Source organism: Pristis pectinata, chromosome 6 (genome assembly GCF_009764475.1).
Source record: "Pristis pectinata isolate sPriPec2 chromosome 6, sPriPec2.1.pri, whole genome shotgun sequence".
NCBI lineage: Eukaryota > Metazoa > Chordata > Chondrichthyes > Rhinopristiformes > Pristidae > Pristis > Pristis pectinata.
The window spans coordinates 8,620,615-8,640,742 of NC_067410.1; the positions used below are offsets into that span (position 1 = coordinate 8,620,615).

The 20,128-nt window shown below is 45.7% G+C and overlaps 1 long non-coding RNA gene across 1 annotated transcript in view; it reads left to right on the forward strand.

Annotated features, from left to right (window-relative positions):
* The first annotated feature begins 5,691 nt into the window (after positions 1-5,691).
* Positions 5,692-20,128, forward strand: part of LOC127572065 (uncharacterized) — a 79,192-nt gene continuing 64,755 nt past the window's right edge. Inside the window, exon 1 of the long non-coding RNA XR_007956554.1 lies at positions 5,692-5,713. This is a non-coding gene — a long non-coding RNA (uncharacterized LOC127572065). The remainder of the gene's footprint in view (positions 5,714-20,128) is intronic.

Sequence of the window (20,128 nt, forward strand, 5' to 3'; positions counted from 1 at the left end):
CAGGACAACACAGATTAGTGAAGTGGGCTGATATGTGGTTAGTGCAGTTTAATACAGAGAAATATGAAGCAATGCATTTGATAAGGCAAATGAGGACACTCAGTATAAATATAGAATATAGAACAGTACAGGCCCTTCGGCCCACAATGTTGTGCCGACATTTTATCCTGCTCTAAAATCTATCTAACCCTTCCCTCCCACATAGCCCCCTATTTTTCTATCGTTCATGTGTCTATCTAAGATTCTCTTAAATGTCCCTAATGTATCTGCCCCCACAACCTCTGCCGGCAGTGCGTTCCATGCACCCACCACTCTCTGTGTAAAAAAACTTACCCCTGACATCCCCCTTATACCTTCCTCCAATCACCTTAAATTTATGCCCCCTCGTGTTAGCCATTGTCGCCCTGGGAAAAAGTCTCTGACTGTCCACTCGATCTATGCCTCTTATCATCTTGTACACCTCCATCAAGTCATGTCTCATCCTTCTCTCCAAAGAGAAAAGCCCTAGCTCGCTCAACCTATCCTCATAAGTCATGTTCTCCAATCCAGGCAGCATCCTGGTAAATCTCCTCTGCACCCTCTCTGAAGCTTCCCTCTCTAAAGCTAAAACACGGCAATCTAATAAGCTATGCAGGAACAAGTAGATGTAAGATGATAGGGCTACTTGGGAAAGCTCATCATGGATTGTAAAAGTAAGGAAGTTTACACCGAGTAACACTCATCTGCATGTGGAGCCAGAGGATGTGACCGAGGTCCTAAATGAATACTTCTCATCTTTATCCACCAGGAAGAAGGATGTAGAATGTAGTGAGTTCAGGGAGGGGTCTTTTACAGGCTAGAGCAGGTCAGTATTAAGAAGATGGAGGTGCTAGATGTCTTGGCACATGTAATGGTGGATAAGTCCCCAGCATTGGATGAGATCTATCCCAGGATGACAGATTTTTGCATCTTCATTAGCCACAGACAAGGTACCAGAAGAATGAAGGATAGCTAATGTTTTAAGAAAGGCAGCAGGGATATGCCAGGTAATGAAAAGCTGGTGAGCCTTATGTCAGTGGTAGGGAAATTATAAGAGAAAATTAGGGATAGGAGTTACATACATTTGGAAAGGCAGGGACTGATCCGGAATTGTTGGCATGGCTTTGTGCGTGGGAAGTCCTGTATCACCAATTTGATTGAGTATTTTGAGGAGGTAGCTGAGAAGATTGACGAAGGCAGGGTGCTGTACATTGTCCATGTTGATTTTAGTAAGGATTTGACAAGGTCCTGCATGGTAGGCTGGTCCAGAAGGTTAAAGCACATGGGAACCAAAATTGACTTGGTAATAGGAGGCAAAGGACTTCTGATTGGAAGTCTGTGCCTTGTGGTGTACTGCAGTATGTTATTATCTATCCAGCCATTTCACTACAATAAGAGGTGTCACATAAAATGTTGAGCAAGTCTGCAGCCACACGAGAATTTAGCTGAAAGAAAGACCTTGGGAAATAATCCGTGGTACAGTGAACGGGTACAACAAGCTGGGCCCTCTGAACAGACTAGCTTACCAATGGCAGAATGAGAGACGAGTTCACCATCCAAACAAGAGGTTACTGCTCAGCTATTAGTAACTTTGAACGACGCACATGGGGATCATTAGACTTCGCAACTCATTAAAATTTATTGAAGACATTTATTTTCTTTCAAGGAAGAGGAGGATGTGTCAAATTGGTGCATTCACGGTTGGGCACAGGAGGTTCTTTGACTCTTACCTGTGACCCTGAATTCTCCATTTCCTTGTTCACAGTTCTAAATGAGTCCACAACAGAGAGCACGTGTTTTTAAGCTCTGAAGTCTTTTTCCAATTGGTTAAAAACAAATCCTTCAGGTAGTTGTTGTGTACAGGGTGACCACTTTTTCAAAGTGACAGCCGGCAACCCAATATATTGTGCAGTATCCCTTAAGATAGTAAGGTGCTAATTAAATGTCAGTTCCATCCCACCATGCTGAGATCACCTTGCTAAGTCTCTCTGTATTGCTACCTCTCTTTCTTCATGTGGAAGGCACTTCTTTGACCCAGTTAATACTCCTGAAAATTACTGCTTGCACTGGTTTTCCCTGTGAAGCAACTTGGGACATTTCACCCTGTTAAAAGGTTGCGCACATTCTAATGAAGGATGGGCCCAGGAGTCATCTCCAGTTTGTCAGCTGGTATTGGTGTTCGTTTATTATTGTCACATGTCCCGAGATACAGTTTTCCAAGCTATTGATACAGATCATTTCCAAACATAAGTACTTTGAAGTAGTACAAGGGAAAAGCCATTACAGAATATAGAATATAGTGTTACGGTTACAGTTACAGAGAAAGTGCAGTGCAGGTAGACAATAAGGTGCAAGGGCCATGACGAGGTAGATTGTGAGGTCAAGAATTCATCTTTATCGTACAAGAGGTCCATTCAAGAGTCTTATAACAGTGGGATAGAAGCTGTCCTTGAGCCTGGTGGTGTATGTTTTTCAAACTTTTGTATCTTCTGCTCGATGGGAGGTGGGAGAAGAGAGTGTCTGGGGTGGGTGGGGTCTTTGATTATGCTGGCTGCTTTACCGAGGCAGCGAGACGTGTAGACAGATTCCATGGAGGGGAAGCTGGTTTCTGTGATGTGCTGAGCTGTGTCCACAACTCTCTGCAGTTTCTTGCGGTCCTGGGCAGAGCAGTTGCCGTACCAAGCCGTGATGCATCCAGGTAGGATGCTTTCTATGGGGCACCTATAAAAATTGGTGAGGTCAACAGGGACATGCCAAATTTCCTTAGCATAGAAGTAGTATAAGCTCTACCTCTAAAATTCAGTGTAGCTGACAATGAAATAAGTTGTGGAGTCAGTGTTCAAAGAGCTGTTAATACAGCACATCATAGAATGTAGAACAGTACAGAAACAGGCCCTTCGGCCCACCATGATGTGCTGAACTAATTAAGCTAATGATGCCGAATTAAACTAATCCCTTCTCCTTGCACATTGTCCATGTCCTTCCATTCTCTGCATATTCATGTGCCTATCTAAGAGCCTCTTAAATGCCTCTATTGTATCTGCCCCCACTACCACACATGGCAGCACATCCCAGGCACCCACCACTCTCTGTGCAAAAAGAAAATTGCCCCGCACATTGTCTTTGAATTTTCCCCCTCTCACCTTAAATGCATGCCCTCTAGTTTTAGACATTTCAACCCTGGGGAAAAAAAAACTTGCCTCTATACCTCCTCCAGCAGCTCGTTCCATATGTCCACCAACTTGCCTCTCAGGTTCCCTTTAAATCTTCCCCCTCTCACCTTAAACCTATGCCCTCTTGTTTTAGACTCTCCTAATCTGGGAAAAAGACTTGACCATCCACCTTATCTCTGCCCATCGTGACTTTATGAACCTCTATAATGTCATCCCTCAGCCTCCTTCACTCCAAGGAAAACAGTCCCAGCCGATCCAGTCTCTCCTCATAACTCAAGCCCTCCGGATCCAGCAGCATCCTTGTGAATCTTTTCTGCATCCTCTCTAACTTAATCACATCCCTCCTATAGTAAGGCAACCAGAACCACACTTAATATTCCAGATGTGGACTCTCCAACGTCCTATACAGCTGTAACATGATGTCTCAACTCTTGTACTTAATGCCCCATCCAATAAAGGGAGACATGCCATACACCTTTTTCACCATTCTGTGTCGGCATTTTCAGGGAAGTATGTACTTGTACCCCTAGGTCTCACTGTTCTGCAACATTCTTTCAGGCCCTGTTATTTACTGTGTAAGTCCTGTCTGGTTTAACTTCGCAAAATGCATCACTTCGCACGTTTAAGTTAAATTCCATCAAGTATTCATCTGGATACTTCTTCAATATTGTGAGAGTATCTGCCTCCACCACCCCCTCAAGCAGTGTGCTCCAGATTCTAAATATCCTTTGGAGGAAAAAGTTCCTCCTCAGTAAATGTTGGGGCAAAGAGAGGGGGACATTTTTGTCCCAAGATCCCACAAAGCGGAACAGACCTATTGAAGTCTAAGACACGTTTTCTCAGGCTCCACTTAAATGAACCTTGGGTTAAAGTTTCTCTCAGGGGAGAGCACTCCTAATGATCCCTGCCTTAGAGATGAGTGCACCAGCTTTTCGACCCAAACTGGCACTCTGACTCTACTCGTGATTGCTCCTGGAGAGAGCCCAGAACACATTTATCCCACATCGAACCCAAACTCTGGCTGACCTGTTGCTGTCAGGCCTCCAGATTTGCCTTGGAACCTCCAGGAACTGAAAGATTAGGTTCCTGGAAACTTGTACAATCATTGGAGTGTGGGAACTAGGAGCAAAAGTAGGCTGATTAACCCTCAAGCCTGCTCTGTCATTCAATAAGCTTGTCGGGTCACTGGTCTCAGCTTCACTTTCCTACCTTGTTCCCATTACCTTGACTTTCCTACAGTCCAAACCTCTGTCTTCAATATACTTAAGGACTCACTCCCCCAGCCCTTAGGAATAGAGAAGTACAGAGGTTCACAACCCTTGATGAAAAGAGATCTTCAGCTATCTCAGTCCTGAGGCCTTTCTCTTACCTATGACCATTGCCCCACTTCCAGTCTTCCCCAGCAGAGACTTTGCCCTCTCAGCATATACCCCTTCAAACCCATTTGTTATATTTCAATGGAATTATCTCTCATTCTCCAGCGAATAAATTCCCTTCCTCTCGTTCTGTCTCTGAGGACCATTCTCCTCACCCCAGGAGAGCCTCTGTTGAACAGTCTTGAAGGAAATAATCAGTGGAAAATGTTGCAGGAAATTAAAGGAATGGTGGTTTTTAAAAATTTCCTTTCTCTTGAATGCTGTTCCAAAGAGATTGAAGAGACATAAAAAAGGGCTGTTTGACCACAAGGGCGACGGACTTCTAGGTGCCCAGGAATGCAAAGGATTTGAAGATAATGCAGAAAAGTGATGTTGAGGTGAAAGGTTGGCCATGAGCTTATTGAATGGTAGAACAGGCAGGAGGGGCTAATGGCCTCCTCCTGTTTCTTTATATTACAGTCTTATGTCTGCAGGCAGAAGGTTAAATGAGGAAACTTCCAGGATTATGTCCAACTAGAGTTGATGGTCTTGACCTGACTTAGAAGTAGACTGTGATGAAAACTGGCTCAGAAATCCGTTGCACATTCCCAGTGGTCAGGCCCTCAAGTTGTTGATATACAATTCAACATGTAAAATATATAAAAACTAACAAAACCATTTCCTGAGGAATTAGTAGTATGCACAAAAGAACTAAATAATGAATGTTGCGGATTAAATTGTTGTTTTTCCCAACACAATGCCTTCATTGACAATAGTTTGGCAGGAACTAAGAACACTTGACCAGCATAACAGTCTTGTGGTCAACAGGATATAGAAACACCAGTGTGAAATTTACTCAGCATGGAAACAACGATAAGGACATTGCAAACTCAGTGTTTGCTGCCAAATATAATCTGAAGTTAAATAGTTCATTCCAGTTTGAAAAGGCTCAACAAGAGCTTCCTTCGGGTGTCAGCTCTGACTTGGTTGGTAGCACTCTCTGAAACAAAAGTTTGTGGGTTCACAAACCCTCAGGAGATCGAAAAATCCACGGGGAATGCTAAAACGTCAGAGTCACCAACTTCCAAGTAAGGCATTAAACTCAGACACTGTGTGCATTCTGAAGAGGAGAAATGAACTCTTGTGGATGAGCAGGCCCAAACTGAGGTACCACACTTTGCATTTTAACTAAGCTAATGGCTGCAAATGTCTTGCTAATGATGCAAAAACATAACCAGGCATTGTTGCTGATGAACATTGGCTACCTCCTATGCTGGTTGGTAAATTGGTCCCTCACCACAACCTACTAATATTCACCTAATCCCTGCTCATCAAAGATGGCAGTATTATATACCTGTTGTGATGTTATACTATCTCATTAGTATTCTCAAAGGGACATATACACATATATGACTACTTTTTTTAAAAAGCGGGTAAAGGTTGAAATGTACCCCAGTTAGGGCAGGCACGGTAGTGTAGCGGTTAGAGTAATGTTGTTACAGTGCCAGCGACCCGGGTTCAATCCCGGCCGCTGTCTGTAAGGAGTTTGTACGTTCTCCCCATGACTGTGTGGGTTTCCTCTGGGTGCTCCGGTTTCCTCCCACATTCCAAAGATGTATGGGTTAGGAAGTTGTGGGCATGCTATGTTGGCGCCGGAAGCGTGGCGACACTTGCGGGCTGCCCCCAGAACACTCTACGTGTATTTCGATGTACATGTGACTAATAAAGATATCTTATTTACCACACGCATTCCAGCTAAATTTACACATCACACTTGCATTTAAAGATTAACCCTTTGAAGTAGTTTCCACAGTCTCTGACAGCTTCTTAAAGATACTGACATTCGAGGAAGAAAGGCAGAAAAGCTGGAAGACCTCAGCCAGTCAAGCAACCTCTGTGGAACGAGAAACCAGTTAACGTATTGGTATTGGTTTATTATTGTCACTTGTACCGAGCTACAGTGAAAAGCTTGTCTTGCATACCGATCGTACGGGTCCATTCATTACACAGTGCAGTTACATTGAGTTAGTACAGAGTGCACTGAGGTAGTACAGAGTGCATTGACGTAGTACAAGTAAAAACAATAACAGTACAAACTAAAGTGTCACAGCTACAGAGAAAGTGCAGTGCAATAAGGTGCAAGGTCACAACAAGGTAGATCGTGAGGTCAGAGTCCATCTTATTGTATAAGGGAACTGTTCAATAGTCTTATCACAGTGGGATAGAAGCTGTCCTTAAGTCTGGTGGTACGTGCCCTCAGGCTCCTGTATCTTCTACCCGATGGAAGAGGAGAGAAGACAGAATGACCGGGGTGGATGGGGTCTTTGATTATGCTGGCTGCTTCACCAAGACAGCGAGAGGTAAAGACAGAGTCCAAGGAGGGGAGGCTGGTGTCCGTGATGCGCTGGGCTGTGTCCATAACTCTCTGCAGTTTCTTGCGGTCATGGGCAGAGCAGTTGCCGTACCAAGCCGTGATACATCCAGATCGGACGCTTTCTATCGTACATCGATAGAAGTTGGTGAGAGTCAAAGGGGACAAACCAAATTTCTTTAGCCTCACAAGGAAGTAGAGGCGCTGGTGAGCTTTCTTGACCATGGCATCTACATGATTTGACCAGGACAGGCTGTTGGTGATGCTCACTTCTAGGAACTTGAAGCTCTCAACCCTCCTGACCTCAGCACCGTTGATGTAGACACGTGCATGTACACCGCCCCTTTTCCTGGAGTCAATGACCAGCTCTTTAGTTTTGTTGACATTGAGGGAAAGGTTGTTGCCATGACACCATTCCACTAAGCTCTCTATCTCCTTCCTGTACTCCGACTCATTGCCGTTTGAGATACGGCCTACAATGGTGGTATCATCTGCAAACTTGTAGATGGAGTTAGAGCAGAATCTGGCCACACAGTCATGAGTGTGTTGTGAGTAGAGTAGAGGGCTGAGGACGCAGCCTTGTGGGGCACCAGTGTTGAGAATAATCGTGCCGGAGGTATTGCTGCCTATCCTTACTGATTGCGGTCTGTTGGTTAAAAAGTCAAGGATCCAGTTACAGAGGGAGGTGTTGAGTCCTAGGTCTCAGAGTTTGGTGACAAGTTTGCTTGGGATTATAGTATTGAAGGCAGAGCTGTAGTCAATAAACAATAGTCTAACGTAGGTGCCTTTACTATCCAGGTGCTCCAGAGCTGAGTGTAGGGCCAGGGAGATGGCGTCCGCTGTAGATCTGTTTTAGTGATAGATGAATTGCAGTGGGTCAAGATTGACTGGTAGGCTGAAGCTGCTGTGTGCCATGACCAAACTCTCAAAGCACTTCATGATGGTGGATGTCAGAGCCACCGGTCGGTAGTCATTGAGGCATGTTACCTTGCTTTTCTTTGGTGCTGGGTTGATAGTGGTCTTCTTAAAACAGGTGGGAACGTGAGATTGAAGCAGGGAGAGATTAAATATGTCCGCAAATACTACTGCCAGTTGATCAGCACAAGATCTGAGCACACGGCCAGGGACACCATATGGGCCAGATGCTTTCCTCGTGTTCACTCTCTGGAAGACTGATCTTACGTCCTCAACAGTGATCACAGGTTTAGTTGCATTCGAGGCTGCCAGGGTGGGTGGTGACAATCCACTCCCCTTCTGTTCAAAACGCGCATAGAGTGCGTTTCGGGACAGGGACATTTCCTCAGAATGGGCGAAGAATCTGAGGAAGGGTCTCCGACCTGATACATTCCCTTTCCCCAGATGCTGCTTCGACTGGCTGAGTTCTTCCAGCATTTCTGCTTTTGTTTGAGATTCCAGCATCTGCAGTTTTACTTGTTTTCTGATACCCATGGGAGTTCCTGGGACCTCCTGCCCTTCCTGAATCAGCTCCCTGTTATCATCCTGTTTCCAGCCAAACAAGGTCTCAAGTACGCTGCAGATGCTGGAATCTGATGCAAATAGCGAACTACTGGGGGAACTCAGTGGGTCAGGAAGAATCTGTGGAGGGAAAGGGACAGTCGACGTTTGGAATCCAGATTGAAAAGTCTCGACCGGAAACGTCGACTGTCCACTTCCCTCCACAGACGCTGCCCGACCCGCTGAGTTCCTCCAGCAGCTCGTTTTTTGCTCAGGTCTAAAGTAACTCCACTCGGGTTCACTCTCTCCTTCTGCTATGTCACCAGATGATTTGCAGGTTCACTCGGTTCAACACTGTGAACTTCAAACTGCAGTTACTGGTGCCAAAAAATTCAACAACTCCACAAATTCTGAGTCTCGGGCAAACAGCTCCTAGCACCTCACTAAATCTTCGAGCTTACCACCTCTGCCTTGCTTTCTTGAGCACCTTACAGTGGCACTCTCTTGAAGGACGCCCGCCTCGGTTCAGGGACCACAGTCTAACTTGTTTTCTTTCAGCTCACGTTTTTCGTATTTACTTATGACGTAGAAAGAAGCCATTCGGTCCATCAAGTCTATGCTGGTTCTCAGCGCAATCGTACTATTGCCACTGCCCTATTTATTTCCTTGGGACCTGTTCTCTTTCACACGCCCATCAACTCCACTCTGATTCTCCTACATCCACCAGCACACCAGGGGAAAATTACAGCGGCCTGTTAACCCACCAACCTGCATGTCCTTTGGGACGTGGGAGGAAATCACAGCATCTGTGTTAAACCCACACAGTCACAGGGAGAATATGCAAGCTCCATACCGACAGCACCCGAGGCCAGGATCAAACCCTGCTGCATCACTGTGACAACATCACTGTGCTCCACTATCACTGGGCAAAGCAAGCTGAGCATAGTTTGAAGATCTCAATCAGTGTGGACTTCGTGGTTGGGTGTGGAGTTGTTCAAGGTGCGGTAGTGTAGCGGTGAGCGCAACGCTATTACAGCGCCAGCGACCTGGGTTCAATTCCGGCCGCTGTCTGTAAGGAGTTTGTACGTTCTCACCGCGACTGCGTGGGTCTCCTCCGGGTGCTTCGGTTTCCTCCCACATTCCAAAGGCGTACGGGTTAGGAAGTTGCGGGCATGCTACGTTGGCGCCGGAAGTGTGGCGACACTTGCGGGCTGCCCCCGGAACACTCTACGCAAAGATGCATTTCACTATTTCGATGTACATGTGACTAATAAAGATCTTGTATATAAAGATCTTGTATTTGACCATAAGGATGCCAATCTGTGATTCAGTATAGAACTTGCCGAGCTGTCCATTACGTGGTTTTTAATGTTTCTCTAAGGCTCTTGCCACTCTTTCATTTGACACTGGGTAGAGTGAGAGTTTGTCAGACGCCATTACACTCCAGTAAATCTTCGAGCTCAAGTGCCACAAACTGTGTGATGTTACTGGAACTGGAAGGAAGGGAAAACATTACCAATGTTCACAGTCAACTTCCGTGTTGTCGATGTTGCACCTTTACCCTCCACTCATCCCTGCATACTCTCTGCTTCCTTCCCCTTCCCCATGTGGTTCCATCTATCCGTCACCCACACACTGAAACCACTGGGTCTCCCATCTTCTCCCCCATTGGTTCCACCTGCCCGTCATCCCTTATTCTGGTCACACCTGTCACATTCCTTCCTCATCAGGTTCCAGAATCTGCAGCCCTTTGATGCCTCCACATCACCTACCAGCCTCAGACTGCACCTTCACCCTCACCTGCCCCCACCTGGCTCCACCTGCCCATCATTCGCCTCCTCCCTTGGTTCCACCTATTGCCTGCCAGCTGCTGCCTAAACCCTCCCTCTCACCTCTCTCCCCTCTGCACTCTCAGTCCTGAGGCAGGGTCTCAACCCAAGACGATGACAATCTCTCCGCTCCATAGATGCTGCCTGACCTGCTGAGTTCCTCCAGCAGTTTGTTGTGTACTTACTACGTTGTTTGGGATAAGTAAAACCTCCCAATACAGACTGCTGTGGCTTATCTAGTCTATACATGGATTGTTTGCTGACTGCAAATGGTGGTACATTATACACCAGCTTTAATGTCATTCCATCCCATTGATCTTCTGCAAGATACATACACACATAACAACACATGAATCTTGTAGGGGTGGGGGAGATTACAGAAATAGAGAGGGGAGAGGCTATGGACGAGTTTGAAAAACAAGAGATGTTTACGAGCTTTGAAAATGGGAAAGTCACATAGTTCCATCCTCTGTAAATAGATGGTGAAGAAGGCTTTGGGGGCTGTCCTATTAACTGCTTCTAACATTGCCCAAAGCAGTATTCACTAGATTGAGCTGTGAAAGCTGAAGACAGGAGCAGTTTCACTTTATCAGCCACTGTCAAATATTCCACTCAATCACAAATGTTGACTTCCAACTTCCATTTTGAACGTGTAATTTTGAGGGATTCGGTAAAGCAAAGTAAGAAAGTAGAAGCAGAAAGCTCCACGTTGGCGCCAGTGTATATCTACCACTGGCTTCCATTTCAGTGAGAATGTCGTTGTGGTTATAAGGCTCACAGGATCGTCTGTGGTTCTGTTGGTCTCTCTCATCTCTGACTCAGAACCTTCAATTCCCAACCCAGAGACATGAGCAAAACAAACTAGCCTGACAATCCAGTGCTGTGCCAAGAGAATGCTACACTGATAGATGTGCCATGTTTGTCTTCCCAAAATGTTGTATTTTTGGGAAGACAAATGAGGGTAGGATTTTCACATTGAACAGTAGGGCCCTGAGGAGTGTTGTAGAACCTAGGGATCTAGGAGTACAAGTACATGGTTACCTGAAAGTGGTGTTGCAGGTAGACAGGATGGTGAAGGTGGCGTTGGGCATACTGGCCTTCATCAGTCAGGGCATTGTGTACAGAAGCTGGGATGTTATGTTGCAATTGTACAAGATGTTTGTGAGACCACATTTTCGCATATTGCATTTGGTTTTGGCCACTCTGCTATCGAAAAGGTGCCATTAAGCTGGAAAGAGTGCAGAGGAGATTTGCAAGGATGTTGCTGGGACTCAAGGGACTGAGTTATGCAGAGAGGTTGAGCAAGCTGGGACTTTTTTCCTTGGAGCATAGGAGACTGAAAGGTGACTTACAGAGGTGTATAAAATCATGAGGGGAGTAGATAGGGTGAATGGGCACAGTTTTTTTCCAGGGTTGGGGAATCAGGAACTAGAGGGCATAGACTTAGGGTGAGAGGGGAGAGATTTAATAAGAACCTGATGGGCAACTTTTTCACCCAGATGGTGGTCAGCATATGGAACGAGCTGCCGGAGGAAGTGGTTGAGGCAGGTACAGTACATTAACAACATTTAAAAGACATTTGGACAGGTATGTGGATAGGAAAGGTTTAGAGGGATATAGGTCAATTGTGGACAACTGGGAGTATCTTAGATGGGAATCTTGGTTGGCATGGATCGTTTGGGCCAAAGGGCCTGTTTCTGTGCTGTGTGACTCTATGACTCAAAGACATGAAACAATGATCTTGTCTGCTTCCTGAGGTGAAGGATCCCATGACACTCTTTTGAGAAAGAGCAAGGGAGACTTCTCCTTTATCCTGACCAAGATATATTATCTCAATGAACATTTGTAAAGGATAGAGACCATTATTACGTTGCTCCTTGTGGGATCTTGCTAAGCACAAATTAGCTACCATACTTCCTATATTACAAGAGTGATCACACTACATTGCTACTTCACTTGCTGTAAAGCACATTAGGACATTCTGAATGTGACGCAAGAGATTTATGATAAAGCAAGTCTTTATTTTCTGTTTTGCTTCATTCATGAGCCATAATATTTTACATTGAGCAGTAGAACATTTAAGCTGGAAACACTCAGCAGGTCAGGCAGCATCTGTGGAAAGAGAAACAGTGTTAATATTTCAGGCTTTGGGGTAGCACAGTGGCACAGCCAGTAGAGTCGCTGTCTCACAGCGCCGGACACCCGGGTTCAATCCTGACCTCCGGTGCTATCTGTGTGGAGTTTGCATGTTCTCCTTGTGACTACATGAGTTTCCTCCGTTGCTCAGTTTCCTCCCACCTTCCTGTATATGTGAATGGTAGAATCCGGGGGGAGTCGATAAGAACATGAGGAGAATAAAAATTAGGATTTGGGTAGGATTAGTGTACATGTGCAATTGATAGTTGAACGTAGAACACGGAGCATTACAGCACAGTACAGGCCCTTCAGCCCACGATGCTGTGCGGACATTTTGTCCTGCTCTAAATTCTACCTCACCTTTCCCTCCCTCCTAGCCCTCCATTTCTCTATCATTCAAGTCAGTACACACTTGGTGGGCCAAATGGCCTGTGTCCATGCAGTGTCTCTCTATGACTCTATGACCCTTTATCAGAACATTTCAGACCTGCGACCCATTCTGTCAAAGGGTCTCAGTTGGGAAACATTAACTCTTCCTCTTCCCACAGATGCTGCCTGACCTGCTGAGCATTTCCAACATTTTCTGCTTTTAGTTGAGATTTCCAACCTCTGCAGTTTTTGTTTGATTTGTAGAAAATTTATGTTTTGTGTTGGCAAGTTCCCAGGAGGATGCCAGAGTATTTAAACGGTGCCTGACTGATCTTCTGAAGGCTGAATCTCACCCACTCTGGCTCACCCTTAGTGCAAAGCCACAAGGACCTCCACTCCCATCAATGGAATGCAGTCTGACTTCCCTCAGTCTTGCTCCACTCTGTCTAGACAGTCACCAGGACCTGGGCGCTCTAATTGATGGGAATGCACCTGAGGACATGGGATTCAAATCCCCCATCTACCAGAAGTGAAATTATTTTGCAATGCTTAAAACAAAAAGAAGTACTGTTTATTTGGGCTTTGTCAGAATTTTTGTTTCTATTTACATGATGCCTTTTATGGACTTGCAAAGCCAACAGAGTACCGTTGGAGTATAGGCACTATTGTAATGTGGGAAATACAGAAGTCAATTAGTGCACAGCAAGCTCCCACAAGCAGCAATGTGATATTAATCAGATAATTTGTTTAGCGATGTTGGTTGAGTTATTTGTTTAATCATTCATAGGATGATGGGCATTACTAAATTGGCTTAGATTTACAACCCAACCCCAATTGTCATTGGCTTGCCCAGCCATGTCAGAGTTTGGATTCACATCAACCTGTGGGAATGGAGTCACCAATACACTTGGTAAGGAATTTAGTGGAAAATGTGGCTTTTACAATAATGTGGTAAATTGCTGGTCACCATTCCTGATGCCAGCTGCTTATTGCACAATTTATTTAATTTAGTGTTTCATTTTATTTTCTTTATTAAATTCCCCTGTGCCAGCAAAGGGATTTAAACTAATGTTTCTGGATTACTCACCCAAGGCTCTGAATTCCTGGTAATCACTGAGTCACTGTGCCCATAAAACTTGATCAGGACATTATGGAGAAGTTGCCTATCCTTCAGAATATGAACAACTGAAGGATCTGGGTGAGGTCCTACCCTTGGGAGCTGTCTGTGTGGAGTTTCCACATTCTTCCTGAGGGTTTTCCCAGGTGCTCCGGTTTGCTCCCATCTCCCAAAGGTGGTAGGTCAATTGGCTACTGCAAATTACCCTTTAGTGTTGGTAAGTGGCAAAAGAATCAAAGAGGAGTTGATGGGCATATGAGAGAGAGGGTACAGGGAAAATAAAGAGAATGGGACATGGAATTGCAATCCTGGGAGTCAGAATGGACCAGATGATCTCCATCTGGGTCGAAATATGCAATTCTGGTCGCCCCATTACAGGGAGGATGTGGAGGCTGTGGAAAGGGTACAGAAGAGGTTCACCAGGATTCTGCCTGGATGAGAGGGTATAAGCTATAAGGAGAGGTTGGACAGACTTGAGTTGTTTTCTCTGGAGCGTCGGAGGCCGAGGGGAGACCTGATAGAAGTTTATAAAGTTATGAGAGGCATTGTTAGGGTAGAGAGTTAGAATCTTTTTCCGAGGGTAGGTATGTCAAATGCTAGAGGGCATGGGTTTAAGATGAGAGGAGGAAAGTTTAAAGGAGATGTGTGGGGCAAGTTTGCTACACAGAGAGAGGTAGGTGCCTGGAATGGGCTGCTTGGTGTGGTAGTGGTGCAAACAGATGTGATAGTGGCTTTAAAGAGGCTTTTAGATAGACACATGAATATTCAGGGAATGGAGGGATATAGATCATGTGCAGGCAGAAGAGATTTAGTTTAATTTGGCATCATCGTCAGCACAGACATGGTGGGCCAAAGGGCCTGTTCCTGTGCTGTACTGTTCTATGTTTCCTGTTCTAATATAGGTTGAGATGGTGGCTCCAGCAGAGGAGCACTCCCTGAGTTCCAGTGTGGATTTTTGTACTCCATTCCCTTGAGTACCACCAGACTCCGAAGTCTCCCAAGTCTCTTGGATACACAACCTTCAGATGTAGAGGTGAGTTGGCTACCCACTGAGTCACACCTCAGGTACCAGATGGGGCGTGAGCTCAGCATTCATCAAACCGAATCAAAGAGATGTTAAAGGCAACACTCATTGAACAAAGGTTGTTGGAATATGGAACCTATTAACGCAAGTGAGTGAGTGAATCACAGCATCATGTGGGATTAAGTGTGAGCCTTGGCCCAGTGTTGGGGTTCTCTGCTTTAAGTCAGAAAGTCAGGAGTTCAAGCCCCACTCCAGGTTCTGAGTGCATAAATCTAAGCTGACACCTCAGAGCACAATACTGAGAATGCTGAGAAACTACAGCTGTGACTGCTGAGTTCTGGGTCTGACATCAGACCAAGTCCCTGTCTGTTTATTAAGATCCTAAGGAATTATTTCAAGAACAGGGGACTTGCCCCTGGTTTCTCAGTTAATATTTATTCCACAGTCTACATCAATGATTACAGGCCTTAGGAACGCCTGGCTTATGGACACCCGGACTTGTGAACAAGCTCTCGTAATATTATTATATTATTTTATTATTATTAGTAACATTATTATTAGAAAGGGCAGGCACAGTAGTGTAGCAGTTAGCGTAACGCTATTACAGCGCCAGTGATGTGGGTTCAATTCCGGCCGCTGTCTGTAAGGAGTTTGTACGTTCTCCCTGTGTCTGCATGGGTTTCCTCCGGGTGCTCCGGTTTCCTCCCACATTCCAAAGACGTTTAGGTTAGGAAGTTGTAGGCACGCTATGTTGGCGCCGGGAGCGTGGCGACACTTGCGGGCTGCCCCCAGAACACTCTATGCAAAACATGCATTCCACTGTGTGTTTTGATGTACATGTGACTAATAAAGAAATCTCATCTTACCTTAGATTCAAAAGTCTGATGTATGTACTCACATTCACTCTTACGAACAGCAGAACTAGTTTTCTCTCCCTACTTTTAGTAATTGTTCTTTCTTATCAGCCTCATGTGCTTTTGATGCCATTCATTACAATACTGTGGAAGTGTAGTTATCATATCAAGTGATTTTTGTGCATTTTCCAACTTATGGACAAAATTGACTTATGGATGTCCATGAAAATGGAACCCAGGGGATGGCCTGTACCTGCTTTCTCTCCCGTCACGGTTTGTGGGATCTTGCTGTCTGCATATTAGATGCCGGGGCAGTTCTGTTTGGACAAGCAGGAGCGGCCAATTGAAAGGGTTTCAGGCAGGCACGGTAGTATAGCGGTTAGCATAATGCTATTACAGCGCCAGCAACCCAGGTTCAATTCCGGCCACTGTCTGTAAGGATTTTGTACGTTCTCCCCGTGACTGCGTGGGTTTCCTCCGGGTGCTCCGGTTTCCTCCCACATTCCAAAGATGTACGGGTTAGGAAGTTGTGGGCACGCTATGTTGGCACTGGAAGTGTGGCGACACTTGCGGGCTGCCCCTAGAACACTCTACACAAAAGATGCGTTTCACTGTGTGTTTCGATGTACGTGTGACTAATAAAGATATCTTATCTTATTGAATCACATAGCAGTAAAGCCAGCCCCTCGTCCCACAAGCACCATTTACACCATAGCTACGCCAATCCTCATTTTTTTATTCCCCTCGCATTCCCATCAACTCCTCCCAGATTCTACCACTCACCTGCACACTTGGGGCAACTTACAGCGGTCAGTTAACCTACCAACACACAGGTCTTTTTGGGATGTGGGAGGAGACCGGAGCACCCAGAGGAAACACACGGGGCCACAGGGAGAACATGCAAACTCCACACAGACAGCAGCAGAGGTCAGGATTGAACTCAGGTCGACAGCGCTGTGAGCCAGTGGCTCTGCCAGCTGCACCACTGGCCTCTGAGACCAAGTCACCTTTCCCATCAAAGTCCTCAAGCAGGAATACATTAAAAGGGAAAAGCCCAAGAATGTGCGGAAAGAATTGATGTTAAGCGGTGCTAATTAATAGGTGCTTTCCTTGTGTACATCAATAAATTCTGACATGCACTTTAAATGAATCTGTGAATTTTTCTTGAAAATACAGAGGGAGGTAATCTAAGTGTGAAGTTAAAAGTAAGAGTGGAATTGACAGATATGGAGTGGCATGGCCAAGAGAATAACAACCCCCGCTTGTACGGAGCTATGGCCTGGAGCTTACTTGAGATGAGTGTGAATTCAGACTCCTGAACCAATCATCTCTCTCACAACCCCTTTCCAGTGGTGCTGCCACATTCTCAGACTCTTAACTCTTAACTCTCACATTCTTAGGGGAGGGCAACTTCTACCGGATTCCTTCTTCTTCAGCTCTTTGCCCCTTCTACCTATCAGCTTCTTACATCTCCCCCCCCTCCCCCACCCACCTACCTCCCCCCTCTCACCTGGACTCACCTATCACCTGCCAGCCTGTGCTCCTCCCCCTCCCCTGATCACCTTTTTCTGGCTTCTGCCCTCTTCCTTTCCAGTCCTGATGAAGGGTCTCGACCCGAAACATCGACAGTTTATTTCCCTCCATAGATGCTGCCTGACCTGCTGAGTTCCTCCAGCACTTTTTGTGTGTGTTGCTCGTTGTATTTAGTGTTGTATTTACTATTACCTTGTATACTCAGAATCAGAATTAGATTTATGATCAGTGACTAGTGATGTGAAATTTGTTGTTTACAATGTTTTCTCTGTGAGTTTCACATGAACAAAGAATTTCATTGCATCCTGGTGTATATGACAATAAGGTAATCTAATCGGTAGTGCAGCGGTTCGCGTAACGCTTTACCGCGCCAGCTTCCCAGGTTCAGTTCCGGCCGCTGTCTGTAAGGAGTTTGTACGTTCTCCCCGTGTCTGTGTGGGTTTCCTCTGGGTGCTCTGGTTTCCTCCCACATTCCAGAGACGTATGGCTAGGAAGTTGTGGGCATGCTATGTTGGTGCCAGAAGCGTGGCGACACTTGTGGGCTGCCCCCAGAACACTCTATGCAAAAAGACGCATTTCACTGTGTGTTTCGATGTACATGTGACTAATAAAGATATCAATTTCGCCCCTGCCCCAACTTCCTGTGGAACATGGCTGTGGCCAGTGGGGGTCACTCTGACACTGTGATGTCTTCAGAAGGCATTGACACGCTGTATAAGAGTATGTTCAAAAGAGTATCTTTGCAAGATACATTACAAACACTTACTGCTGGGTGGCAGAGCAGGGGTATAAGATTTTCCGCTGCTTAAGCAAAAGGGTACGATTTTTAATCTAACTAATGTTAAGGAGAGAGCTAACTGTTGTTGCAAATGTCTTCTCACACCAACAGGAACTTTACCTTTAATTAACAAATTAAAGCAGTCATCTCAGATAAACTCTGGCCAATACTTCCAGGCCATTTACAAAACAAAACTTCTCCTACAACGTGGGTGTGAGTACTCTTTGTCGAAGTCAAGTTGCCCATGGTGTTTGGGGCTGGAGTCACATATAGGTCTGGCCAGTTAGAGGTGACAAGCTCAAGCTAGATTTTTATCTTCCAATTATTACAAACAATGTTAAATATTTATTCCGAGTATTCTTGAACTTAGTTGACAATATGCAATGTTTATTTTTATTCTTTTACCAGACGTGTCATTGGACAGGGCGGTATTTATTGCCCGAACTTAGTTGTACTTGGGAAGGTTTGTTGTGGTAAAGGAAGGCTTACATTTGTATAGCACCTCCCAAAACCCCAAGGGAGCCCCAAAGGCTGTGAACTCTTACTTGAATGTCGTATTGGTTGGGGGATGGGAGATGGGGACTTCAATTTACACACAGCAAGATCCCACAAATGGCTGGATAATCCATTGCCAGTGATGGCAGTCGAAGGATAGAACTTGGCCGGGTCAGTGGGGAGAACGGTTCAATAACCCCTTGACAAAGTACCACCTTGCAAGAGCAAACAGTGCTGCAGTTCAACATTGCCTCCAAAGGACGGAGGCACAAGAGACTGCAGATGCTTGAAGCTGGAGCAGCAAACAAGATGCTGGAGGAACTCACCTTGGTGGCTCTTGCTCCACCCCTTCCCTTCTCCTCTTCCTACTGGCCATCTCCCCTTATAGCTCTCAGTCCAGATGAAGGGTCTCGACCTGAAACGTCGACTGTCCATTTCCCTCCACAGATGCTGCCTGACCCGCTGAGTTCCTGCAGCACCTTCCAGATGCTTTGCTGGGCTGCTGTCTTAGGGGAGTCAATGGGAATGTGAGGAGAATAGGTTAAAGGGAAGATTGATGTGGGAATGGGATTTCTCTGAGAGCTGGCATAGACTTGATGGGCCGAACGGGAATATGGATTTCTGCGTTAGAACATTTCCAGAAAGAAAGAGCCCAAAGACCTTCCTGATGGTGAATGGAAGTGTACAAGGATGGGACATCCATGTTAAAGTTTCTATAAGATAAGATATCTTTATTAGTCGCATGTACATCGAAACACACAGTGAAATGCATCTTTTTGCGTAGTGTGCTGGGGGCAGCCCGCAAGTGTCGCCACACTTCTGGCGCCAACGTAGCGTGCCCACAACTTCCTAACCTGTACGCCTTTGGAATGTGGGAGGAAACCGGAGCACCCGGAGGAAACCCACGCAGACACAGGGAGAACGTACAAACTCTTTACAGACAGTGGCCGGATTTGAACCTGGGTCGTTGACACTATAAAGCGTTACGCTAACTGCTACACTACCAGAAGGTAACAAAGAGCCTTAAAGCCTTCCTGGTGGGGAATGGAAGTGTATAGGGACTGGACATCCATGGATATCTGTCCTTTGCTGACTCCTTGGTTGGCCACCATTCAGCATCTGACAAAGCCGAGAGTGAGCTAAAACCCTTGCCTGTAGAAGTAGCCACTTACTTCCTCATTGACAGAGCCTTGTGGCCCATAGATAAACCACAGTTTAGCGAGCTACCCTGCACTTGATTGATTGCAAACACACAGGCCCTTTAAGGAAGACTGCCTGTGAGTTTGGAGGTTAGTTTGATTGCGCACAGAGTGAGTGAGATGAATGGATTGCTTTTGTTTATTCAAGCTAAGTGTGCTTTCAAGCTTGGCAAATCTCCCTCCTGCCCCCTCCCCCACTCCCAGTTTCTCCAGTCCTACCATCACTGTGGGGAACTCTGAGAGCAAGGGCAGAGCAATGGCCCTGCACCCATCGAGATAGCATTCTTCACTGGAGAGTCTGCAGTGTGCTGAGGGAGGGCTGCACTCTCAGAGGTCTTATCACTTGCAATAGACACAACACTGAGGCCCCACCTACACACTCAGCTGGTCATAATTTAAGATAAGATAAGATCAGATTTCTT